At 38.8% G+C, this 27451-nt stretch overlaps 1 protein-coding gene across 1 annotated transcript in view; it reads right to left on the bottom strand.

The window, feature by feature from the left end:
- Positions 1 to 27451, bottom strand: part of zgc:172282 (leucine-rich repeat and fibronectin type III domain-containing protein 1-like protein) — a 156583-nt gene that overhangs the window by 109853 nt on the left and 19279 nt on the right. Inside the window, exon 2 of the mRNA XM_034701917.1 lies at positions 12188 to 12294. The gene's annotated coding sequence lies outside the window, so the exon portion shown is untranslated. The remainder of the gene's footprint in view (positions 1 to 12187; positions 12295 to 27451) is intronic.

The following is a 27451-nucleotide window of genomic DNA, read 5'->3' as shown; positions in this document are numbered from 1 at the left end:
ACAGTTGTTATGAATAAAATAATGAGCTACAGAGAACAAAACTAAATTTTTATCCAGGAATTAAAAATGCTTAATTTTGCTGTAAAATGTACATGGTAATATGGGCTCTAACAGGGTTTGCCCAACTTTTAGAGCCAGCTCAAGTGAACAACTGAGGAGCTACCGTTTTTTTAACACTTCTGCCTTGGCTTCAGTATTCAACATCAGAGGTTGTGTCATGGTCCTGACCTATTAACATCACATATTATCCTCCTGCTTCACTCAATGAATATGTTCAAGGCTATGTTAAAGTTTCACAATTTCCCATATTCAGAGGTTATCCTCCTCAAAGCTGGCGGACATTGGATCAGGAGCTTGGATCACCCCCCGAACCAGTAAAAAAGACACAGTTGTAAGCATTTTCACTAAAATTGTTTATGCCAGTTCCAAGCAATGGCTGCCTTATATTAGCATCTGCTAACAGTCAGGGCTTGGGGAAGTACCAACCAAGACTTCCTTACTAGAATGGAGTTGTTGTTTAGACTGAACATATAAGAGTGCATTGTGAGCAGCACTTCCATGTTATATCATAGTTGTATGACTGCAGGAGGATTCCACAGTAGCACCAACACAGATTGGCTTCAGTCCATTTTGCTCTTCACACAACATTGCTAAAAATACAAACAAAAACTAAAACAAAAAAAACAAACTTTTGTTTCAAATATTGGGTCCCATGCTAACTGATTCTGTATGCATGATCTGTTGATATAAATTCTAACCATGTTGACTAATGATCAGGAGTTTGCCTCAAATGGTCAGTTTAATCATCTGCCAGACTTTGTTGTACCATTTCCTTGTTGCTCGAATCTCCAAGATTCCAGCAGCAATGTAGCTATACATCTATCCAACAGCCCCCGTAAAAAATCTCTGTCAACTAATTTTCTTCTTCTTTTCTTTGTTTTTGCATCCTTTTTCATTGTTGTCGATGACAACACTGGCAGTACAGCACTCATCTTTTTCAGAGCATTCAAACTTGTTTGTGTGGTTGCTGGAAACCCTCCGACTCTAAAATATCTGAACTTTACATCAAGCTGTAGCTTTGTCACATTACTCTTTTTCATACAACCAATCATATAGTGTGGAACATGTGGCCCTGATAACCTAGAAAATAAAGGGGAACCTTGTTCAGATCGTGTCAGTTCATCCTCAGCTGTGTAATATGTCAGACAGAAATGATTATGATAGAGAAAGAAAGGCACATTTGTGGGAGCAGATCAGCTGGAACAGGGCTCCATCTAACAGCAGCTCTTAAACGAGGTGATGATATCTAGCATATTGTTCTCTCTGACAGATTTTGAATTGAACCCATACCATCCTCACTTTATGGCTGTCAGATAGAGTGGTGACAGCAGGGACATCAACAAACTCATTCATACAAAGCACAAGGGGTGGCATCCTGTTGTTTGTGCTCATAGCGATAAAACAAACAGATAGGCATTATAGAATGATAAAGGCAATATTATTGAATCCCACAAATTCATAGATAAGTACACAAGTAAGTTATTTTTAATAAGCAAAATCAATGTGTTACAACTGGATGACTGCTCTATTGATGGGCAAAACTTTAAGTAGTAAGATTTTATTTGCCTGTCAGCACTTTGTCTTTTGAAGCTCACCATCCTCAAACATTTCACTCTGTGACACCATATGTCTTGGCTGTTGGATAGTTGTTTAATGTTTCTGCTGCACTAAAATCTGCATCATAACTCCACCTCAGTTGCTGAATAACTTGGACTCCTTTTTTTGTCACTTTTTTGCAGGTGATCGCAACATGTGTCCCCCCCGACACCATTATTGTGAGTGTCTGCTGGCCCCCGCCATGAGCGATACTCGTTTAACAGTTAATTGGAAATTAATATTAGTATTCATGAGCCTAGATCCCGAATATAGTATACATTTTTTTTTAAAATGCCACTTTGTTCCAGGCTATCACTGTCTTTCCATCTTTCAACCCACTGGCACCATTGTTTTAAGTGGTGACTGGCCTCAGTTGTGCGGGATAAACTCGCTTTAGAGATAAATGTTGTGAACAGGTTTTGGCATTCAAAAGTCTAGACCCTTAATATAAGATACGGTCTGCCTCTTGGTCCAGTAACTCACCACTCATTAAAACTCATATTCAATTAGCCTCTTTAATAACCTTTTACCGAGGCCTATAAAAGTCATATATCCACGGATGATATCCCTTCATCGAGATGTTGTCCTTGAACCAGCTGTGATAAGAGAGAGAATCAAGCTGCAGATGATTTGCTTCAGGGGAATTAGTGGTCTAAGAAAGTCATTCTAAAACATACGGACAGAAGAGAATGTTGAAATATAAGTAGAATCACAAATAAGGAAAGCTTCTCTTTTACTGGACAATCTCATTATAGTTTCAGAATACAGTTTAATTATTTTGACAAATCTTCTCACAGAAATTCTGTCAGTGTGTCACTGTTGTCTTCAGTCTTTAATTAACACTGCAGCTCCACCGTTTGATCATAATGGTTTTGTCAAATTGAAACCGACATATCTGCCATCACTTCTTTTCCATTTCTTTATCATCATTATTATTATAAATATTATTATTATTATTAAAATTCTTAACTATCATTTGTGTCTTTAAACACTGCTGCCAGATGATAATTTTGATTAAGGATAAAATGCAAATGTGAGAATTGGTCCTTTTTTGTTCCCTATCAATTATGACAGGTCAAATGTAAGGACCATTTACAAATAATGGAGTCATGTAGCTAACTGTTGGTTAACAATTATTTGGTATCATAATCTGATGTTTTGATGGCTTTGGATTGAAATGTAAGTGAAATGTCAAGGACAATTAAAAGGTTGAGTTTGTAATTGTTAAAATGTGCTTAAAATAAGCCATACCTGTGAAATGTATCATAACAAGGCAACTACAAAAGGAAGTTTGAGGACTGCATAATGAACTGTATGTTGTTGAGCTTTAACACTCTGTATGTCTGGGGATATAATTCAAGTGGGATTGTTATTCTGCTTTGTTCTAAGCTGTTTATCTTATACTGTCAAATATACAACTTTGCATTTTTATTATTTCACCAGGCAGAAGTGAATTACCTGAATTACACACAAATTATTGCCAATGATACTCTTATTCCTGATAATACCCAAGTTATAGAAGCTTAAAACTAAATAATACCACTAGTGCATGCTCAGATTGTACAGGAATAAATACCTGCAGAAACAAATTCATTTGTTTACACACACATTCTAAACTACAAGTGGATACCTTTGTGTAAGCTTCCCCACGGTTCATTTAGATGCATTGTTTGGAACGGGATGAGACAGTAAAGAGAGAATGCAGTTGGAAACTATAATCAATGTTTACTTGTTTGATTCCTGTGTTGCAGCAAGGGATTAAAATAGCTTAAGCTGTAAGATTGTTTGTGTCCCTGACAAGTCTAAGATGAAGAGTTTAGATAATATATTTAGATGGGATTTGGGCTTTGCAAACAAAAAAATGGCAAAAACAATAACGACAGATGTGGGTTTTTCTTGTTGCACAATGTTTCACTGACCAATTCTGGACTTATTCTTAGTAGGGAAACACTGTAATAAACCCATGGCTTAAAACTATGTTCAAAGTATTGCATAGATGTGTCTCTTATCATTCAGTTACTGTGATATCATCCGAACAAGGCTATAGAGCAACCTTAAAGTGTATATAGTAGCAGTCCCTCAACATTGACTAACTTGCAGCATTTTTCAATTTACAGACACAAGAGGTTTATCTTATCATTGTAAGCTGTCTGTGTAATTGACTTCACACATTGGTGGTGTAAGTGTGACATTAATGGACAGCACGGTAGGCCCAGCTGCATACTCCAAAATCCGGTGTTTACACAGAAAGAAAAGTAAGCCTTTGTGTAATAAAAAAAAACATGGCATTTTACTGTCAGGCTGACTTGGCAGAACTCCAGAATACTTACATAACTATGCTCCACTTTTCTCTTTCACCTACAACTGAGGGAAGACCACATTTGATTATTAGGGCATTTCCAGGCGACAGCTACATAGTTACCCAATTTACCGACCAAAATCATCAAATGTGTAGAGGAAAACAAATAAACAGACCTAAAGCAGTAGTAGTTGTATTCAATTTCCATTTTGATTAATATTTTTGTATGTTACTTCTTATAGGTCTGGTGGAGCTTGATTGTAACAGCCAGGTAGGGATGCACCAATGCACCCAATATGTTTTCTCCCAGTACAATGCTGTTGTGTTTACAGCAACATGTAAGTAGTATGTCATGTGAAATCAGCTCACAAGTTAAGCCTTTGCAGTGTGCTATGCAGAGCCAACATAGCTCAGAGGAAGCTATCAACAAAGGCTAAGCATTGGAAGTGTATTTCACACTTATTATTCCAACAACCTCATCGGCTTTTTGCAACATCTACAAAGTTAATGTTTCAAGAAGTGGTGGCAGCAAAGGTGGATTCAACCACATAAAAAGGCAGACAAAATGAAGCAGTCAAATTTATCAGCAGCAGAAACATTTCAGTTGTGGTTTGCAAGCATAAGAAAAAGGTTCTCATACTAATTTTATTGGACTACCAACTTCAAGCGGTTGAAAGTAAGTGATTCTGCTGCCTGGTTGAACACTTAATACCACAGCACTGTTTGTCATCAAATAAATATTTTCTGAGATCGCTGTGTCTGAACTCTACAGGAACGCTTATGAACACTTAGCAGAGATGAAAAATGTAACAGCTTCAACAAAGATAGATCTCTGATGTTTGCCTACTTTCATGATTAACAGTAGACTGATTGGACATAAGTTGCTCCACACAAAGTGCTACATGTCTCAAACTTCCAAAATTTACACAAGCCAATGACTTGATTTTGCTAAAATCAAGTTACTGTTGACTAAACTTGTCTAAAGTGCATCTCATTTTGAGAGACAATTCTAGCAACAGTTAAAAAAAGACATTCACAAGTTGGGAGTGTGTATTTTAGGCTGCTTTGCACATTTAATCAGCTTGTCTGTAGAGAAGGTTTAAAGCTAGGGTTGGTAGTCTCGGTAAACCAGCATGAATTTGAATGTAGCTTTTCCTCATGACTCCGTCTAACCCCTCCCCTCCTCCCTCGGAGCTCCTCCAAAACGACGCCCCCCCCCCGCTCACATGCACGAGCGCCGCTGATTCTCGACCATATGATCATGACTGATTCAAAACCGGTCCTCACCAAAACATTATCATAGTGAAAGTTAAAAACACAAAGAAACATGGCTGCTGTTAGTACTCACAAATATCATGCTAGCATTATCCAGTTGTACCGGTGACATGATATCAGGAGAAAAGTTATAATACATATAATACTGTAACAGCTCTACTGTTTGTTAAACGTGTTCAGTGTAGATGTTCTTAATTCCTACAGTGTTGCCGGTCAGTGAAGGCTTCAGGAGAGGTGTAGAGTGTGCGAGCGTGAGAGAGGAGAGACAAGAGGAGAAGTTTTTCATTCATTCAAACATTGATTGTTGTTTTGTTGGTTGGCGTGATCACGGCCGACAGTGACCGGTTATTAAAACTCAACGTGTTCACGAATCGGCTCGTCATCACTACAGCGTCCGGACGGACGCTACAATAAATATATATTTTCTGTAGGACTTACTGAACGTCATTAATTATTCTGCTTGTTGGTGAGAGCTTTTTAGACTCTGATCCGGACTACAGTCCTGAGCAAAGCACCTCATCAGGTCAGAGGGGACAGGCCCGAGGACGAGCGAGAGGGGCAGTAAATAGAGTCAGGGGAAGTAGAGGCAGGAGACGGGGACTCGGAGGAGTGAACGCTAGGGAAATGTACGCGCAGGAGGAGGGCAGAACGGCTGGACGGGATTTGATTGGTTTAAAATTTGGGGAGCCAAAAAACGGTGATTGGTTAGTGTTTTCCCAGGTTTACTCCGGCTGTGGATAGCAGTTTTTTTTCACTCTTTTTTAGGAACACATCATGTAATGATTGCCATCAGGACATAAAGATCATTTTAACCAGTATGACAAAAAGTGTATCTAAATCTGATTACCAACCCCAGCTTTAATGTCACAGCAGAGTGTGAGTGACAACATTACAAGTTGTTTTTTTATTTCAGTTTTTCTAAACAAAGTGAAGAAAGCCTGATTTTTCACATACATGCTAGTATCATCCTCATAGAGAGAAATACAGATTATTAGTTCAAGACTGGTGTCAGATTAAGTACCAGCAATACCCCAAGTATAGGTATCGACATTGGTATCAAGCTTAAAAAATACTCCTTTGATTAATTATTGTGCTTTTTCAAAAACATAAGGAGTATGTCTTTATATCTGGAAAAAAAAACAGGCTGCAATTTGCACACACTGTCCACTGTGTTGCTCAGGAAAAGGTGCTCATTGAGTTGCCATTTAGAAAGCAATTAATCAGGACAAATTTTCTTACATTCCAGATGTCAACCATTATTTATGAGCAACACTTCTTGAATTACATGTTTACATAGGCAACATTTCTATTGTGTAATTCAATAAAAATCCATAGGCTGTTAATAAAGGACCTTTGCATTCTTCTTTGTTTATCTATTGGTATATGTCAGGTTGAATAAATGTTATTGGGCAAAGATTGGGTCTACAGGATGAAACTTGAAAATACAAATACTGCACCAAGCAGAGCATTATAATTCCATGGAAACACATTGAAGTCCAAAACATGTTGCAATATTGCACCACCACAAAAGAACTGAGCTACATTTTAACACAACAGAAATGTTTCTCGGAAGGCTGACAATTGTTCTTCAACTATTCTTTGTAAAAGGACTTCCCAAAGGCCTCGCTTTACACAACCATCCGCCCACACACATACTCACACACACAAAGGAATCACTGTGACCTATCCAAGCCTTTCTAGGCTCTGTGAACTCTCGAATCTCTTGTTCTGCTTATGTAGACTTCAAATTATTGGATTATTTCACATCATTCCCTTTCAATTTCTGAGATAAGTAATCTTAGATAAGCCTTAACCTCTCTGATACCACACTGGGATCAAATGTGCAATCTATAAAGATATCACTGATATAAAAATAGTCTATATTGTAACAGATATGACAAAGTTCAAAGCATAGATGCTGAGTAATCTTCGAAACTTTCAGCAGATAAGAAGTTGGATTTCAGATTTGATGTCTCCTTATAAAGTCTTAAGGAAGTTAGTTTAATGTCAGACTTGTCTTATCTTAAGTTTCATCTATCAGAGTTGGATAAATGTCTATTTTTTTCCATTCTGTGGGGTTCAAATGATCATACTGAAAAATATGAAAGATCTGGAAAGTTTAAGCTACTTATTTCAATCTCATAAACTGCTCATGGCAGATGTTTCTCCTGGGAGCTGACAGAAAATAAAACAGTGTTGGGAAGGCAGGGAAGGCTATAAGCAAAAAGAAACAGAACAAAAGGTACACATTGTTCTGCAGTGAAATATAGAACCTCTTCTGATTCTACTGCAGTTAAGCATACAAAAGAAAGATCTTATATTAGAGAACCTGTATTTTTTTGTATGTTGTTGCTATTAATACAGAGTGACATTTTATGGAAACCGCAACCTGATCTATAGTCTAAAGGAACAGACTAATTATGTTAGTTGTCAGGGATTTATGACACCCATTTCAAACATTGGTAACAGTGTCCCAAAAAATAATCATAGCACCAATTTAATTCCATTAATTTTTATTCCCTTATCTAGGACTGGTATCGTATATTGATGTCTAACCTTAGCCCAACCCCCAACCAAAGCAAACAAACCCAGACGCCACCTCTCAAGCGATGTTTCCGAGCTCCTGCTAAGAGCTATAAGCTTTGCATCTACTCCAATGTCTCCTCCTATTTGGGTATGCCAGAAAACCTCCAAAGCATGGTGCCCATGAGGCATCTCAATAAAATTCCAGAGCCACTCAAACGGTCTCTTTTAGATGCAAACAAGCACTGTACTTCAAGCACTTTACTTTGAGCACTCTTGGGATGTCTGAGGTCCTAACCCTGCTGTCTCCAAGGTTGAGCCCAGCCATCCTGCAGAGAATGCTTACTATGTCTGCTTGCATCAGCAATATCATTCTTTAGTCACAACCCAAAGCTGTGATCACAGGTTCGGGCTGAAATGTAGATTTACTTGTAATTTGTTCACTTTCCTATCCAGATCAGCACCCTATTGACCAAGATGCTTTGGTACATTGCCCATTGCTTCTGGTGCTACACCACCATGTCTGCCAATCTCACTATCCATGTAACTGTCACATGATTAACACTCTGTGATGTGATACTTGAACTTCAGTGCTTAAGGCAGTAACTCACTCCAAACCTGAAGGGTGTAATCCAGCTTTTTCTGGCAAAGAACCATGGAGTGCCCAGACCACTTTCATCTCTGCAAATTTTCCAATAGACTGCTGGAGGTCACATTTAGGTCAACTTATGTTAAGCTTCAATACCCCAGTCACCCTCACAGGATTTATTGGGAGGGTCTCTCCAAGTCCACAAAACACATCCAGCCTGGATGAACAGGACCCACTCAGTTACCTTGCAAAGGGAAATGGCTGGTCCTCTGTTCCAGGCCAGGACATAATCTGATCTGTGTTACTATTTCTGAATCTTAGGTTCAACAGTTGGCTGTATCTAACAGTTGGAGCACTCACTTCTGTCCTCTTTAAATGAGGGGAAACCCCACTGTGGACTGCCATCATCATGCAGTCACCCAAACCTTCAGGCAACACAAAAGAGACACTTAAGCCAAGTCTCATCTGCACCCCTGGAACCCTGTTGCTCAGAGGCTTGTTGTCTCCCCCAGTGGCCTCTTCCAAGGCAATGACTTAGGGTATTCTGGATCCTTGAGGAGTTCTTCAAAGATTGCATCACACAATGATATTCCTTGTCCAGTTTAGCAGCTGACCAATGCTGAAAAAAGCACGAGACAGGCCCTGCTTTCTCTTCATTGGTCATTTATAGTCTTGCCAGAACTTCCTTTAGGCTAGAAAGCAAACCTTTTGGGCAAACCAAAAGTCCTTCTCTGTTTGCTTAACAAGTTCCTACCCTTTATTTTCATGGCTGTTGAAGGAAAAGACAAAACTCAGCTTTTCTTCCTGCCATCCCTCCAGCCCTCACGCCCATCCAGTACCTGCCTGCTGCTTCCAGGAAGCCCCTGGCTGACAAAAACATCTGCCTGTGACACCAATGGGTTCGTAGGTTTCCACCATGTTAGCACAACATGATAGCACAACATGCATTCTGGCTACAAATCAAGGCAGGTGTTCAGTGACTCTTCTTTGTTGAAGGGGGTATCAAAGGGCTTTGTTTTGTACTTTTAAGTACCTAACTGAGTACTCAACTATGATTGGTAATTGGTTTCACAGGTTGAAGTGACATTTTGTCTAAAGTGAAGGACTCCTGGTCCAAATGAAATGTAAGATACTAATATTATAGGTAGGGGGTACAACTAATTAACTACAAAGACTTGGGAAAGCTGATCGCTCATACTGCAAGACAACATTGGTAAAATTGTTACTGATACTACAGGTTGCAGCAGTTGCCTTTATGCCAGCTCTCTCTGTAGCTGCCAGTAGGTATATAGATATCACAACTAACAAATAGAAAGCCAATTCAGAGAGAAGCTTTCTGTTATTTTAAAAAAATATATTAAATCTTTCTATGTTCATGGCAGCTCAAAATGTCAGAAAATAAAACTTCAGTTGATCCTAAAAAATAGTAATGAAGATGAGGAGCAGCTTCATGAAGAGGGCTGTCAGATCAAGGATTACCAGACCACACAAAAACTGTACGGGGCCAAAAGAACGAGGAGGGATACCCAAAGCTGTCCGAAGCCTCAAAAACAATCCACAGCATCCCATCCACCTCCACGCCGTTAGAGAGGATATTCTCAAAGACAGGATTTACAGTCAACAAAGCAAGGAGCGCACTTCTGCCTGCAAACACGATGGTTTTCCTCACGTACAATTTGAAAAGACTCAAGCGGACAAAGACGCGATGAAAGACTGTTTTAAAAGGTACTGTTAAGAGATTTAAAAACCCTTTAGCTGGTTCAGGTTTGATTTTGAACATTATACAAATGTTTAGCCTTAAGTTGGACAAACTACCCTCCGCAGCGCTGCTCTCCGCTGTGCAAACACTGTTTAAATATCTCCTGATTCCTTTCTCTATAGTGGAGCGTTGTTCCATGTTTAGCGGATGGTGGCCTTATTTGAGTTTTCTCTCCATCATCACCTCGTTGTTTTTGCAATCTAGATTTAAAATATCTAAGTTTATGCTTATAATATTCTGTTGTCTCTTTTACTTTAAGCTACGAGTCTCTTAAATGTAAATGGTTATGTGTAATATTGTCATGCAGTCACCATCATGCAGACTTTGGGTCAATAAGGAAAAACAACAAACATTCGACTATTCGTCGACTATGGGCAAAATCTGATGGATCAGATTCGACTAAGCAAATCCTTAGTCGGGCTCACCCCTAATATTGAGTGTCCAGATTGAGCTTTTCAATCTACTGCGTCTGCTTGTACACTCATATTCACTACAGTATTTCAGTGGTTGAAAGACAGTTCAATACAACATGTTGCCAAAAAGTGGACAATAGTATGAATAAATGTGAGTACACCACCACAAGGCTACAATTTATTGTTATGCTTTTTTAGGGGTTCATAGCTTATCTTGGTCTAAGTGTCTAGGTCATGTGTTGAGGCCTGACCTTTGTCCCCAATGGTCTACACAGTCTGACCACAAAATGCTGACAGACTCACCGCCACAATCTCCATCAATTGCAATGTTCCTTATTCTGCCATGGTTACAAACTGAACCCCCAGAATAGTACTGCAAACACTGGACTGAACTCAAGTGCACAAACAGCCTATGTGACTTTTCTTCTACCAACAGACTTTGGACAGATAAGGACCTCCGAAAGACATCTCAGAGTGTCTTCCTGTGTGTTTGTGCCTGACACACTTGCCATTTTATCCAAGCTTTAGAGACAACATCTCCCTGCTTAAAAAAATTCCATATCAGCGCCAACGATGGTGCAAGCTAAAGCTAGCATAAGCACACCACAGTAACTGAGTACTTTGAGTAGCTTTACGCAGCAAATGCTGTGTTTTGGCCACAGAGATCAACATTTGATACCTTTCATTGTCACTTGTGCCTTTTAAATTCAAAGGAGTATGCTACAGAGCTGAAGCCTTCAGAGAGAATGTATCTTTGAAACCTGTATCCACAAAACAAAGCTTTTAGATCACTATCACTAAAGGCAGTACAGATATCTTGTTGTTCTAATAAGTAAGAGCACCCTAGAGACTCTAGTATAAAATGTTGAAATGTATTTTCAGCGTGCAAGTGTCATGATTTGTGGGCCTATCTCTCTTTGATTTATGACCATCCATCCATCCTTCAATCCTCCATATACTCAGACTGACTAGCAGCATCACTGCACCGCTACAGCTGCCTGCCTGCAACCCTGTCTGGCCTCTGTGCTTTTACAGCTCTGCTAATACGTCTGCAACAGAGCAGAGCCCCATTGGACCGCAGCTCTGCTCTCATCAGACATACACACACAGCCTCAGAGACACATGGGAGCACATTTACATTCACATGTGGATAAGTGCACTCAACCTCCTATCACTATGGTAAATTAGGCAGGTGGGCACATGGGCACATTTTTACTCACCCACTATCCCTCTTTCTTGTCTCTCAATCTCACTCTCACACACACTGACAGAAGCATGCATTAAAATTATGTTTTGCTTACACAATCTTGATTACTTTAACCACTTAGTTTATTTGACACATGCACGACTGAATTTCACAGTAAAGGCAGAGAAATGTTGAATCTCCTGAGGCTCAGCTGTCGACGGCGAATGTATTTTGCATGAGCATATTTCTAGATATAGATCAGAACATAATGTAATGTCTTATATCTATCTTATATCCCCAAGGAGATCATTAAACTTAATTGGCAATAACTGCTTAAGTGTGTTTCAGATGTAATTAAAAAGAAACAATTGTGCAACCTCCTTGTCACAGTTCCCTGCAGAGTCCATTTTTGTATCCCTTAATTAGCACAGTTTTGAATTTTTGGCATAAATTGCAGAGTTAAAGCAGTATGAGAGACCATGCTTACCTCTATCTGGTGTGCTGTGACTTATTAAAACACAACATGAAGATTGATTGTGTTGACAGGCAGATGGACTGAAAAGAGAGACGGCTCAGGGAGATGGATCCAAAGACCTGTGAGTAAGATAGAGAAACAAGAGGAGGGTTAATACATGATTATTTTCAGTTATATGTGTCCATTTGGTTTCCATTTACTATTTCAAGCCTAAAGATCCAGTTCTTTGTGTAGCCCATTGAGTTTCACTAAAACACAAACAACCCCATTATACCCTGTTAAAAGCAGATTGTTGTTTTTGCACATACAGCAACGTCACAGAGAATAGTGAATAAAATAACCACCAATGTCTTTAGTAATGCTGTGTGAACTTACAGTGCAGTAACTGAACTGAAACTGTTGAGACTCAAAGGTTCAACCATAACAGAGTTCCGTGATGCAAAATCCTAATTTCATTGTATGCAAGTCACGCAATGACAATAAAGGCATTCTATTCTATTCTATTAGACACAGTGATGCAGTTAAGTAGCTAAATCAAGCTTTCTACACTCACAAGCTCTGAAATGTAGGTGATTTTCATTTGCAATGTTTACCTTGTTAACAACTTAGCTTTGCAGCTTTACAATCTTATAGTCTTTAAGAAGTAGATATAGAGTAGGCACATGAAATAGCTAACGAAGGCTACCAAGCACCATTAGGAGCATTTCAAAAGCTGTTTTCCTCTCCTTAGAATGACAGACTTGAAGGGATATTTCATTTTTTTTGAAGTGGGGTCGTATGAGTTACATTGCACTAGTACTCCTGCTAGCCACAATGAGTGCCCGTGAGCTCTTCCCCTTTAATATGAAAATTCCCAAATGACCGGCAGGCAAGCTAGGCTACAATTCTCTGTGGATGGGGACACCACCTTCGCGTTATTTCGCTAAAGTTAAGAAAATATGGTCCAGGCACTCATCAGAGTGCAATTGCATGCTCTACTAGAAAAAATTGCAGCTCTTGACTTTGCTGTCAGAAACCCCCTTTGTTTTGGCACTATTTTTGGACGCACCTCGCAGACCGGTGTTCTTCCGCTGCGTGAGCACGGATACACGCCGATCAGCTGTTGATCAACAAGCACTTAGCAGGATCAAGTAGCGGTATCGGTCTTTAGAGTGAATTAAACTCACTTTTCTGCAATTTTAAAAGATGGGCCATATTTTCTTTACTTTAGCGAAATTACACAGAAAAGGAATTCTTGATTGGAATTCCTTTTTTATCTATCTTCTGGCGACACTGGCGGAACCCCAAAAGATAAGCCATCACTCCCATTGTCAGACTGTAACCAATGGGCCATTTTGTTCATCATGTAAAGAAGGCCTGTTAAATTTATGTCACACAATACAAAAAATAATAACCTGGAGCGTATGCCTCTTGCTGTCTAATTGAGTGAAACACCAGTATAACGCTCGGTCTCAACCAATTCCTCTCTAATAGGAGGCATTTTTGTTTTAAACCCCTGCAGTTCTCCTCCACTCAGTGTTTGAACACTATATGACACTGAAAAAGTACTACAGTCACATTCCCCTTCAGTACTTTACAGTAACACATAGTATTTTCTGTTTCACCAGATCTCCTTTTTAGTCATTTCAAAGGCAATCTGTCCTAAAGCTTTCTTAAATAAGACATCACGACCCTGGTTCTGTTCATCGCAAGCAGAAACCTAGAAGTCGAAACATAATATGAATTCTCGACTACCCTGAAAACACTTCTGACACCTTGAATCGTGAGCGCTGATGCAAAAATTATGTCAGTATTTTAACAATTTATCCAAAGCGGATCAAAGTGGTATCAAATTGAAACTGACAGTCTGTGGTTTTGTGTTTTAGAAGAGGACACAAACACACACACACACACACACACACTCACATACATACACACATTCGCACACATCAAACGGGGTGCAGACGCTTTGGCAGTCGGTTTTCCAGCCGGCTGAGCTAACAAGCTGCAGGTTATTAGGAAATCATTACTCACATCAGAGACCCAAAGGCTTCTCATCATAAAGACATGAAGCGAGGATGTGACACGATGGTGGAACAGCAGATCATACTGTAGACGCCCAACACAATGCTCGACACATAGGTGAATCTTCACAGACTAACAAACACCTTTAATGACAACAATGAAGATGAGACTTTGTGCTCTCCCTCACACACGTCCTTACAACTCTTATCAACGAGCAATGACAGCGACATCGTTGTACTTCAGATCCTCTTTGTATGCTTGTTCAGGTTGGCAGAAGCAGCACACAGAAACACACACACATATGACAAAGGCTGATTTTGACGTGGAGTATTGATGATTTTTATGAGAGGCATCCTTGTTTTCAACACATGCAGCCACACATCCTTTCTTGCAGTGGCAGCACCATATTCATTATTTTTTCTTCTTTGATTGGCATTCCTGCTATCTATTGCACCTTTTAAGCACAACCCTTATTTTTCTGCTATCGAAATAGATTTCAAAAGAGGATTCTGTATCATATTCTATGTTTAAGTCCCTTGTGGCAGGTACCGCTGGCTCCAATTAAGTAATTTAATTTACAGCACTTGTTCAGATTGTGTTTTATGAACCAGCAGGGTTCCATCTTAAAATAGCATATGTCCGTTTTAATAAGCTAGAAAAGCCCAATCTGTACTTTTACAATCTGTTAAGCCTGGACAGTCTTGGAGGAGGAAAAACAAATTATGGTTATAACAGTTTGTAACCCTGTATTTTAATTTGTAACCTGGGATACTTAATTATTCTACTCAACCTAATGAATGAATGGAAAAGTTTGTGCCCAATGAATTGCGAAATTAGTCCAGTCTTTTTTTTTTTTTTTTTTTTTTGCCCTCCTCATCCAACCTCTCAACACACAGCTTGTCTCCATCTCAGTTACCATGTACAAACCACTCCAAGATCTTGGTGGAGAAATTTTAATTACTAGGAAACTTCTGTAGCATTCTGACAAGCTTTTACTGTGAAAGAATCTGTCATCCCCTAAAATATGTATAAGAATTCCAAACACTTTCACAGGAGTCCCAACATAAAACACATTGGCCCGAGATTCGAATTCTGCATGTAGTACATGTAGTCCTGTTAGATTCCACGACACGTCAAATTCTAGGGAGTATTTAGTCAAGCAAAGCTAAGCTGCATCTGTGCAGAGGTGGAGAAAAGAAGTCAGCAAAGACTCAACAAATGATGATGAAACAACCTGAAACGTAGCATCAAATTTGTATTTCAAAGGACCAGAAAAAAATCAAGAGAGGGTCGTAACACTATTTGGGAGGATTAAATCTGAATGATTGAAATTACCTGATGCTTGTGCCTTCCGGACTGACTACTTTCTGAAGTTGAGATAATATCCCCGAAGTCAGGCTTATTACTCTTAAATGTTGAATTTTTAAAACTCCAAGATACCTGCAAGGTACAATGAAAGATACATCCTAATGCTTTCCCACAGCTAAAGTTAGATTGAACTCTTGCTAGGTAAAGATAGACTCTGTAAACCGCAACCACACTTTCAATCTCAGTGGCATGTCTCTTAATTGGCGTCAGCATTCAATATTGTGTTAAATTCTTGATTCTGATTGGTCGAAACCCCATAACAAGAAGCCATATTTACTTGGGCATGTCTTGCAAAAGTATTCCATGAAGTTAAATACTGGAAATGTACAGTGAAACTGTGTAGGATCTTTAAAAAGTATGGGATAATGTATAGTGAGTGGGTTGTTGTAGGGAAATTACTTTTCATCAGTGTTAAATACTTACACCTGAATGGTCAAAACCCTGTAACAGTGGTATTGAAATTCTAAAGCAAGAAAATAATAGTGATGCTATGGACAACCATTTCACCTCTGCCTGTTGACACTTTGGCAAAAATGTTAGCATCTCAGGCTGGTCTTGAGAGTTGGGAAATAGAAAGTCACCAGGCACAGATGTGAGAGCAACTTAATGAGCTGGGGCCTAACTATTTCTCACAGGGAAATGGAAGAGGATCTTGTCCTGCAATCCAAGCAACGGCCACAGAGCTGGTGAGTGCACCCAATTCCCTCTTTGATGTGAAGTGACTTAAACCATATAGTATCTATGAATGTTCCTCAATTATAGATTTGATCTAGTTATATTAAATCTGATACTTTCCCAAGACCTTGCAAACGCATAAACCTAATTAAATTAAGTTTCTTCAAGCTGTTCTTTAAAACCTATTTTAATACTCCCCTGAACCACCTTCAGGTCTTGAACCTGTCGTTGCCTTATTGCCTTGTGTGAATCATCGCTCCGCTCGTCTGTATTGTATGATCTTGAGAGTCGTTGGTATTCTGCTCAGTTTGCTTCTATATTTAGCACCTGGTCTCTGCACTCAGCTATGTTAGATTGTGGTGAAATGACCTGTCAGTGTAGGTTGCTGTGTATGTGTGCATGTCTTTGTAAATGTGTTTGCGTAAATACAAAAGAAATAAGAGAGAAAGTGTGTGTTTGAGTATAAAGCAGCTAGACAGATGGGTGTGTGTGTGTAAGGTATGTTTGTGTGAACTTGTGATATCTTTTTGCTGAAAATCTCCCTGATACTTCAGCTTTGAACATGAAAGTAAAAGGGATAAAAACAAAGCAAAATGTGAAAAAGCAACCTCAGAGGTCTAAATGATTAAAATAAACAGGGCAGAAACACCCGAAACTAAAGAACATTCACTTCCCCTACCGAAAACAAACACGCATCCCCCAGTGAATTACCATTTTTGACCTTTTCTTCTGCCTTTTTATATGAAGAAGGCAGGAAAAACTCTTAGTTTTCTTAGAATTCATCTTTTCCCCAAAGCGTAGATCTTCACTGCACAACCAAATCCCCTCTTTTATCTGTTGCTCAAAAATGTGTTTAACATTTCATCCAAATATATAATTTTGTCTGAAGGTCTAACAATAGTAAATGTTAGACTTTTTCCTGTTCAAATTCAAACCCACAGGCCAAACTGAGCGTATTGGATCTGCAGCATATGCATGGGGACAGATTCCCAATGAAAATAAATGGTTGAACTTTCATTTGCACAAATGCAAACCATCTGCTCCTATGTGAGCCACCATTTATACAGCATGTCACACTTCAGGTAAACACCACCATACGGTACTACAAGAGAGGCCATTTAATAAAAGTTAAACACCAGCGGGTAATTATGCCCCAAAAAACATTATGAATAATTGATATAAAGAAATGACTAATAGGTGGCAATGTAGAACTCAATGATGTCATGTAGCACATGGAGGCCCATTATATGAGATCATTTGTTAACTCTGTCATGCCACAATGTATTATACTGTTTTCCTGTGGTACTTTAAAACATTGCATAATCATAATTATAATTATAATAAAACTTTTTTTATAACGCATTTAACATTCATAGCAAAACTCAAAGTGCTACAAGACAAATCATAATAGCAACAGAGTAACAAGCAATATAAAAAAACAGGACTATAAGACCAACGAATAAGAGCAAGCTAGTTTTAAAACAGTGCAATTAAAAATAGTATGGGTGATTAAGTACTAATAAGAAATGCTCTTTGAAAAAGAGGTTTTTATTCCTTTTTTAAAAGATTCAGTGGTTTGTGGCAGGGAAATCTCTTTTGAGTATAATTACATCTATAATGTAAGCAGCAATTCAGACTAGAAAGCACAAAGTCAAAGATAAAATGCAGTTAAAGAGAGAGAAATATCACCTTATAACCAGGTCAATACTAAAAGCTGTTTAAATTGCTTAAGGCTTATTAAATAAAGGATACAGGTTTTTTTTTTCATGTCTCAAATGGATGTCCATACAGTGCTAATGGTGAATGAAGTCAATTGAGGCTAAATTGAAGAAAATAAACACAGAAAATAAAAATTCCTTCACTGTGTACAATGCTGACCAAGAAACTGAGATCTCCTGTAAACACAGTCATACCAGGACACCTAGCATGGAAACAGTCCCAGCCTCAGCCTTGCTCGTTGTATTTCTTCAACCTTTTTCACTCAAATAAACACAGCTGAATATCCCAGACAACCTAAACACTGAAAATGTTTCCTAAAGCCTGTTGGAGACAGCTCTTACAGCTCAGTAAAGCAAAAGTCAGAGGCAAGAAGTCAGATATAGCTCTTTCTAGTCACATACTTTGTCACTCCAAGAGAATGCCTGTTTCTTCCTGAAGTAGGGTGGTATGAGGTACTGCCAATAGGGGATGTGGGATAATGTTCAAACCAAGATGCACAAGTATCAAAATTCATATTATGTCAGTATACTGGGGAAAATTTGAGTAGAATTGGACATAGTAGCCCCAATTAGCCAATCAGTGCAAAGTATGTTGCGTTCGCCAGTAGTGTAAAAACTAGGCTATTAAAATCAAAACTTTGAGAAACCTATTAAAAATGTATTTAATTGAACATATGAAGCATAAATAGTTTAGACAGGGTGTCACCATGTTAAATGATTTATTTTGTAGGCAGTGTTATCCTACGTTAGTGGTTTCTCTCCACTATGAGCAACCGGATGCCATTGAATTTCTGAATTTGCATTAAACCTCTTTCTTGCTGTCCCATAATGTGCTGTTTCATGCTGTCGGATATTGTTGGTCAGCCGCACATTGGCCACGGCCTGTTGCTCTTCTCTGTTTGTTTAGTCAGACTGCTTTCATTAGTGTGAATAGAATTTTCTACATAATTATGTGCTCGCAAACTCATCCCCTGGAGGGACGGATACAGTATTTTGACATCAATCATGTTGCATTTCATCACATTGAGTTACCACTGTGCTCAGTGTGCTGAGACCTAAACCTGACTTTTGTCTTGCTCAAGTATGTTAATGCTTCTCTGCACTTGGAGTACACATTTAATGAACAAATGGATAAAGTAAGTCTGGCTGGTGCATATGAAAAATAGCTGAGTCATGAATCTGTGTGGACAGCAGCATTAATAAAGGATACTGGGTCCAGTCTTGGAGACATTGAATTCCAAAACAGGCCAGAAATACTTCTTGCTTAGATATCTTTTTAAAGTTTCTACCTGGTACTGAGGAGGTCAGCATTAAAATGATGAGTGTACCCTTGGTTTCATAACTTCAAAGAAGACTTTTACAGGCCTTGAAACTACAGTAGAGATATTTAAAGATCTTTTAATGGCTTATAAGCTCCCTGTGCTGATTGCATTCCGTCCTGTCTTCTCTTTGCTCCTTCCTTCACATTTCTTGTGTCTCCAGCTCTTCTTAACCTTGATCTTTGTACATGCACTTATCTTTCTTTCATCCATTTCACTCCCTTTTTAAATCCGGTGACACCACTGCTACCCTCCCTCCACTCATCCTTCAGATGGAGTATAATTATCTGGTCATCATTATCAGAATAATTCTGTTTCCTCATTATAAACCCATCTGCTCTCTGCTCCGCTTTGCAATCCAACCAACAGGATATAAACACACAGCCATACGGATCCTAGAGCTCACAAACTCACACTCATCTCTCTTTCTGTCTGTGTCCCCTCCACTGTTTCATCACCCGAGCCACTTGAGCGACTGAGCACATCAGTGTAACTGGTGTGAGGTAATTACGGCGAGAGTGAGCTAAAGATTTTGGGCTAATCTTCTGAGATCACTTGAGGAATGAAAATCAGTCACACAACCTCTCTTTTAGTAGTTTATCCCAGGTAAAAAAAAAAAAAAGTGCCTGTTTCTTGTTGCTGTTAAATGCTATGACTTTAATACATTTGACCATGTGCCAATGTTAGTCATTTCGGACACTTGAGTGGTGGTGATGTATTAAGGGGGATTGTTTGTCTTGATCTGAGACTAAGTTATCTCTTTTTAAGGATTCTACATAGAAATTAACATTCTAAATCACAATTTCCAACTTTAGCAACACTTCTACTCAACACTTTGTTGCAAAAGCCAATCAGTGTTTCGATTTTTGGATCAACTTCAATACAGAAATACTTGGTCTGACCTCCACTCAACAAACAAGCATTTCAGAAGTTTTCTGTCCCCTGAGAAAAAAAAAACATGACAAGTCTTGCATTTTTAGTTTGAAAACTCTCCATCAGGAATTGTGACTTGTTAGTTGCAAGTAAATCACCAGAAAATTGATTGATTTATTTGGTTCATACAGCTGTATTAGGTGTGAGTTAAGCTTCTGTGTGAATTACTGTTTACAGTGAAACTGAGACTCACAAGAAACTAATGAACTGGTGCTAATTCTGGGTGATGCAATGGACCATAAAATCTTGACTTAAATTTTGTTGACATACCTGAAGACATGAGTTTTGCTCCGCCTTCAATGTGAACATGTGGTTGCTTCTCAATTGATAAACAATGCAACATTCAAAATTATATACGCTAAATGGTAAATGGACTTTTACTTATATGGTGCTTTTCTAGCTTTCCTGACCAATCAAAGCAATGTAACCAATTGTCCACCTGTTTACAACAAAGTCTAACGCTGATGGCAATGCATGCTTTGTGAAGCCCCCAAGTCAACCCATTTGTATGTATCCACACACTGTTGGGTATGCCACCTGCAGCAGTTTGGAGTTTGATGTCTTGGCTATGGACACATGTACATGCGTGGAGCAGGAGTCTGGATAAAACTGCAAACCTTCCAAAGCAACCTCAATAAACCCCCCCATAGAAGATGTCTTGACTGGAAGGTCTTTTTTCTGATATACAGAGGTATATATCATCAGCATTATGTGATGGCCAATGGGCTCCGAGACAACACCCTTCAAACCAAACCAAGACCCAACAAACCATGAATTTCTTCTTGTGCTGCAAGTGCATGTTAGAATATAGACTATGTTATTACAATGGAGCATATATCTACATAGATTGTATAATGTCTGTATGTCACAATTAAGCCACATTTTCTATTTATTCTTTTGACAATGTGTTATTGGGGCAGACATTCTTGTGAGATGTTTTCTTCTGGACAAGTGCAGTATATATAATGCATTAAAAGAAGCTGTTACCATGGCTACTGCTTTTATGCAGATCATAGTCCCTTTGATAAAAAAAAATAATTAAAGCTGCTTTTCTCTGGAGACATGTCAACATCCAAAATGAACTAATAACACCTGCTGTTCAGTCTATCAGGATTTGATTTCCATGAGAAATTTTAATCTCCTTGATGTGCTAATTGAAGTATTTAGAGGTAAATAAGCCTTTTTTGACTAAGTCATAGAGATAAGCTGCTGCAAACTGAGAAACATGGGACATAGGATGGCACAAAATGAATATTAATGCATACAGCGGTGTTTCATACAAAATCATAATGGAAAACACAGCGGAGGAATGACAATCACGTACCACCCTCTCTGAGCATTAATGCAGCAAACTCAGTGCATTATTTCATCAGAGTCCATTTGTCAAACACTTAAAAACAAGCAGGCATTGAACAAAGTATCTGCCGAATGCAAGAACCATTAATGAATCTAATAAACTCGAAATTACCAGAGAGATTAGAAAAGTGCAAAAATGTCTGTAAAAGAGCATTTCATGTGGTTACATATTTCTGTTATGACCTCTAAAAAGCCCCGGTCTGGGAGCCAAGCCTTTTAGCACTACACAGACAGCCCTGCAGCGATAGACAGCAATGTGTTTGTGGAAGCTCATATGTGTGTGTTGGTGTATATTTGTGTAAATATATACACAAGGGCACAAAGTGATATGGACACAGTGTGACATTTGATGTTCCAGCTATGATGCTGTCATATGCCATTCTCACACATATGTGTTCAGTGCACTAAAGAACACCTAAGCTTACATACTAATGCTTGTACCTTCAAGCACACACATGCACAAACAAACACAAAAACGTTTATTTATTGAAAAATATATAAGCTGTCTCTAACACACTTTCACATATACACAAAAAACACTTTTGATTTATAGGCACACTGTGTCGATCATTTTTAAACTATGATGAATGCATAGTCTTTAGATGATAAAGCCTTTTTGTTTAGGTCAAATTTCAGTCATGTTTTTCCCTTTATAGACTTAGGGCCTGATCTACTAAGATCTCAAATAACGAGAGCTATATTGCGTGTGCAAACTAAAACATTATGCATGCTATTTCTGGGCGTGTTGCGGGTGATCTACTATGATTGCGTGCGCAAATGATAACAAGTGCAAAAGTGAAACGGACCGCCCTTAAATGAGGATTTTGCGTGTGCTAAATCAGCTGTCACCATGGATAGTTTGAGAGAGCAGAGTGGCCGCAAACGAAAAATGAAGTTTGAAGCCATGGAGTTGGAGGTTTTAGTGGAGGACGCAAATAATCGGTGAACTCCAGCAGAGACATCTCCGCGTTTTTGGGAGGCCTGTGAAAAGGTGAATGCTGTGAGAAAAAATATCTGCAGAAGAAAAAAGGAAAAACTTTCCCTTAATAAAATCTCTAATATTGGATACATTTAATTAGTTCAAAAGTCTGCCACTCTTGCTCTAGCTACATAATTGGGAAGTCAATAGCACTTCGTTAGGTGTCACTTTGATGAACACTGTCGCCTCACTGACGCAGAGAGCATCTTTCGGGTGAACGTTTTTAATGCCTGTCTTCCAGCAACTGTCCCAAAGATTCACCAGCTTAAATGGCTTAGTGAGCACCACAGTCGGGACATCGCCCCCAGCTTCGCTGACCAACTGCTTTCTTTTAGAACCTCTTTCAGGGACCAGATACCAAAGCAAAAGTCTGTTAGGGATCTGGCAAAAATGCTCTTTGTCAACCACCCAGCAGTGAGGTTTGCGCCCTCCTGTTATTTTTTACTCTTCCCGTCACTTCTAGCACAACTTCTGAGCGCTCATTCTCCAAGTTAAAACTAATTAAAAAACCATTGAGGAGCATGATGGGACAGGAGAGACTGAGTATACTTGCCATATTGTTCATTGAGCAAGAGCAAAGAAAATGGACATACAGCACACAGCAGACAAGTCCGCCGAGCTTAAGGCTCGTCCAAACAGTGGTGAGTAGGCCTAGTTCATATTGATTTTTTGTTTGTATGTGAAGATGTGGGCCACTGTGCCAATTTTACTAAACTTTATAGCTTTTGATACAGTGGCGTACTACTCTCATTAGTTTAAAAAGTTAAAGTGGGTGTCAGAATGATGCGGTCTCTATCCGTGGTGCTGAACTGCTTTGAATTTGTGTTGTTTTATAATTTTTTTATTACAAGAAAGTGCAGTGTTGCAAGGAGTTTCTCCATAGGAGATATGGCATGGCTCCTTTTTGTGACTGCCATTTGTGCGTAACGCTGTGCCAGTTTGCACCTGCCTTTCAAACGTGCTAAATATAGGCGCAAAAACAGCGCTCGCTATCTGCTTCAGGTTTGATAGATCACATTGCGTGTGCTAAATGATTACATTTGCATCTCCTCCTCCCAGTATTTTGCGCGTTCTGATGATCTACATGTATTCTGCATATTCATGAAGGCAAACACGCTAAATTGAAAGCGAGTGCTATTTTGCTCATTTGACAGATGCAATCCTCGGTGCTCCCGGTTGGTACGTCAGTTTTGTGTGCGCTATCAAGTTTGCACGTGTTTTTATACACGCAAATCTTTAGTAGATCGGGCCCCTAGTCTAGTTTGAGTCACATTTTAGTCATTATTTTTAGTCAAAACAGTCTCTCTCATTAGACTTTTTAAATTAGCTGATCACACATTGGTATCAAGGGTGTTTGAATCTGCAGCAATTCACTTTCCTAACACTTTACCTTGTGTAATATCTGGACTCCTTTTCTTGGTTAGAAAATTTTGCCTCGACTCTCCCACAATGCAATGCTGCCATGCTATCTTTGCTGATCAACCAAGCTAAAGAAAGTGTATTGCATACAGGAAAAGTTGTGATATAGAATAATGTTTCTTACTCCAAGTCAAGAATGAATAGTTAAAATATTTAATTCATCAGTGACATAGCCCCACTATATCATCTGCATATAGTTATAGTACACTGTATCATCTGCATAGTGCAGCACTGTATCACCTGCTTAAAGTAACAGTACATCACTAAGTCATTCACATATGTTAGAGTATTTGATTCTCCCTCTACAAAATATTTTGCTTGAGTCCAAATATTACCATCCAGTTATTCATCCATCCTTACAAAAACACTAAGATAAGATGATAATGTGTGACATGTTTGTTACATCTGTCTTTCAACAAATACATTTGTAACTTCATTATAAATAAGAGCCGAGATCTGTCAGAACATATCCATCAGAAGTAATTGTTTGTGTTACTCTTTCATTATTTTCTCACACATTAAACTGCTAATGAAGGCCATTTAAAGTGTGAAAACATGCAGCACATAAAAGACATGTTTTTCTCACAAGGTGTTCAGCTGCCTGGGGGAATAACAAACACCATAGGATGGAGCTGCCTTGGGCATCCAGGGTCATTTTTCCATATACAATCAAGGCTGAAAACATTTCATTAACCCAGCTCCTTGGGTAATAATGTTATAAATTAATATGATTTTTTTCGCAAAGGGTTGGAAATCATGGCATCTATAAAAAAAAAGCACAGCATGCTTAGAACATACCCTGAAATATGAATACACTCACTCAGTTGGACACATGTACACAGTGTCAACAACAGAGGCTTGTTTCCGGATGAGGATACAGTTCTCGGACACACATGCGCACGCACGCACGCGCACACACACACACGCACACACACACACACACACACACACACACACACACACACACACACACACACACACACACACACACACACACACACACACACACACACACACAGTGTTCCAGCTGTGCAAGGGATTAGAGATTAGAAGAGAGGAAGCGGATGAATCTATCAGAACACAACAGCACATAATATTACCACACAGATTCATCTCCACACACTTATCCTCCATATCAGCACAGATAAAGAGACAATATACATTTTAGGTTTTCCTCTCATACATGATCACATTACGATTCTGCCTCACTCTCCAAATCAGCAAATGGGTTCCTTTCATCTTTGATAAACAATTGCAGCTTCGAACAGCATATGAGCGTGCTGATAATGTCACCCCTATTTCCCTGATACAGTGCCTCCAATCAGTTCTCTTCCCTGCTTACTTTTATTATTTATCAGATATGTCATTCCTTATCCTGCTTTCTTTTCGTGCCATTGTTTAAATAGAGCCTCCCTGCAAAGCTGCAGGATTAGGTGATCTGTTTGATGTTTTAATTTTCAAAATCCGAAGCATGAATCTATCATTCTGTGGATTAATTAAAAGGAAATCAAATGAAGAATAACAATAAAAGAATTATCTCTGTTGGACAGCATATGCGCTGGAAAGATATGTGTTGTCAAATCTAGATAAGACCATTAATAACTGTAATATCTGCCTTTTACTGCTGGAGGATTTTCGTGTTAGTGTTAGAAAGCTGTGCTAAAATCATGATGTTATTTTTTATTTTAATAATGAATCAAGGCGGAATGACTAATTCATGTAATGAAACCTGGCCAACAGCCATCATGCGGCTTCTGCTGCAAAAACAGGTTGAATTTTTGCAAAGTAGTGGTTCGAAATTTTAATTTAGTTCCTGGAAATAGCTGGGAGAGAGGAAAGTAGAAAAAAGAGAGGGAAAGTGATAAATGAAGGGTTGACAGGAACAATGCGGGAGCAGACTTTAAGTATACTGGAGAGACTTTACTGAGTATAAACAGTATCCCTCCATTTCTGTCTAACTTTAGGGTCTCTTGGGGGTTCAGTGTCAATCAATACAACCGCCTGTGAGTCAGACCGATAGAGGGAAGGCAAACTTTCTATTATTTCAAAGGAAGTGATCCTTGAAACAGCTTTTGACACCAAGTCATCACAAGCAAACTTTCAAAGTCTGGCAGATGGAGAGTAGCCTACAGAGCACAAGACAGAAATAATCTGAAATAAATAACATTTGACACCTTTAATGTTCAAATTACCCCGTGGTGATTTGAGTGTAATGCAATAAATGCACTGACTGTTTCTGTGACAATGCAGGTGATGGTTGAGGATAATTGTTCTGTCACGCTTCAGGACCACATAGCTGACGACGAATGACAGCTGCCTTTAGTGTCCACTCTTCTCTCTACTTTTTTTCATCCATTATCTTTCCCTGTCACTCTTGACTATCTTCCTTTTCTCCTCTTAGAGCCTTTCAAAGTCAGAGGCCTGTCTGTATGAATGAATCTGGAAATTTACTGATTACTGGTACACATTGACAAAGAAAAAAAAGCACATTTTCTACATTACACATTAAACAGAGTCTGATAGTCATGGGGGTTATCACTCAGTCTGTTGTAGTCGACATATCTACTGATGCTCTTGAGGAGCTCTGCAAGATTTGAGAATCTCCCTTATTAAGTCTATGGTTAATCAATGTATATATATATATATATATATATATATATATATATATATATATATATACATTTTTTAAAGCGTCTATTAGAAACTGCAGAAGCAGTGTCTATAAGTCATATTTCGGATGGAATAAGATTAGAACTCCAACATGATAAGTAGGAGGACCTCGATGTCAAGCCTTTTTAAGGGCCTGTGTCCTCTAACAGCTGCATTGACAGAGCTCTCAGTTGAATAAGACTCAACCAACCAATCAAAGTCAAGAAGGGGCAGAACTCCATACAAAGGAGCCATAACCACACCTGTTTTTCAGGGGTATGGTTACCAGTCCTGAGATGCTGTTAATGCTACAACATGATTGATATCAACTGTTTTCCTTTTTTCTTTGTAAAATTCCATCAAATTTAAGCAAATATGAACATATAGATCAGTTCAAAATAGACTTGTGGTCGCTGCTAAGGAAACAGGTAGTGCCGCTGGGCAACTTTCCTAACCTAGACACAGTAAACTCCAGTGAGAAGGGCTCCAAGACTGAACTATGGGCATTGCTAAGGCAAAAAATACCCTTAGTGGAGACAGGCCCTTAAGTGAGCAAACTTAGCTGTTATTACTCACGATAAAAAGAGCATGTCTTAAAATGGAAACAAAACAGATGAACAACACTGCATGAATCAGTGCCACACAGGATTTCTTTGTTCTTCCTCATCACTATCAGAGTCTGTGACTATTTTCCATTTATCAGTCCTATAACACCACTACATCCCATACTGAGTTCTTAAGTGTTAATCTTAAGCACCATCCTCAGTTTTGTGTATTTCTAAGTTGTAGCTCGTATTTTTTGTCTTCAATGTACCCTGCCTTTGCACTGTTGCTGTTTCCATGTCTGTTTTATTAT

This window comes from Notolabrus celidotus, chromosome 14 (genome assembly GCF_009762535.1).
Source record: "Notolabrus celidotus isolate fNotCel1 chromosome 14, fNotCel1.pri, whole genome shotgun sequence".
Lineage (NCBI taxonomy): Eukaryota > Metazoa > Chordata > Actinopteri > Labriformes > Labridae > Notolabrus > Notolabrus celidotus.
This window is presented reverse-complemented; position numbering and strand designations above follow the sequence as displayed.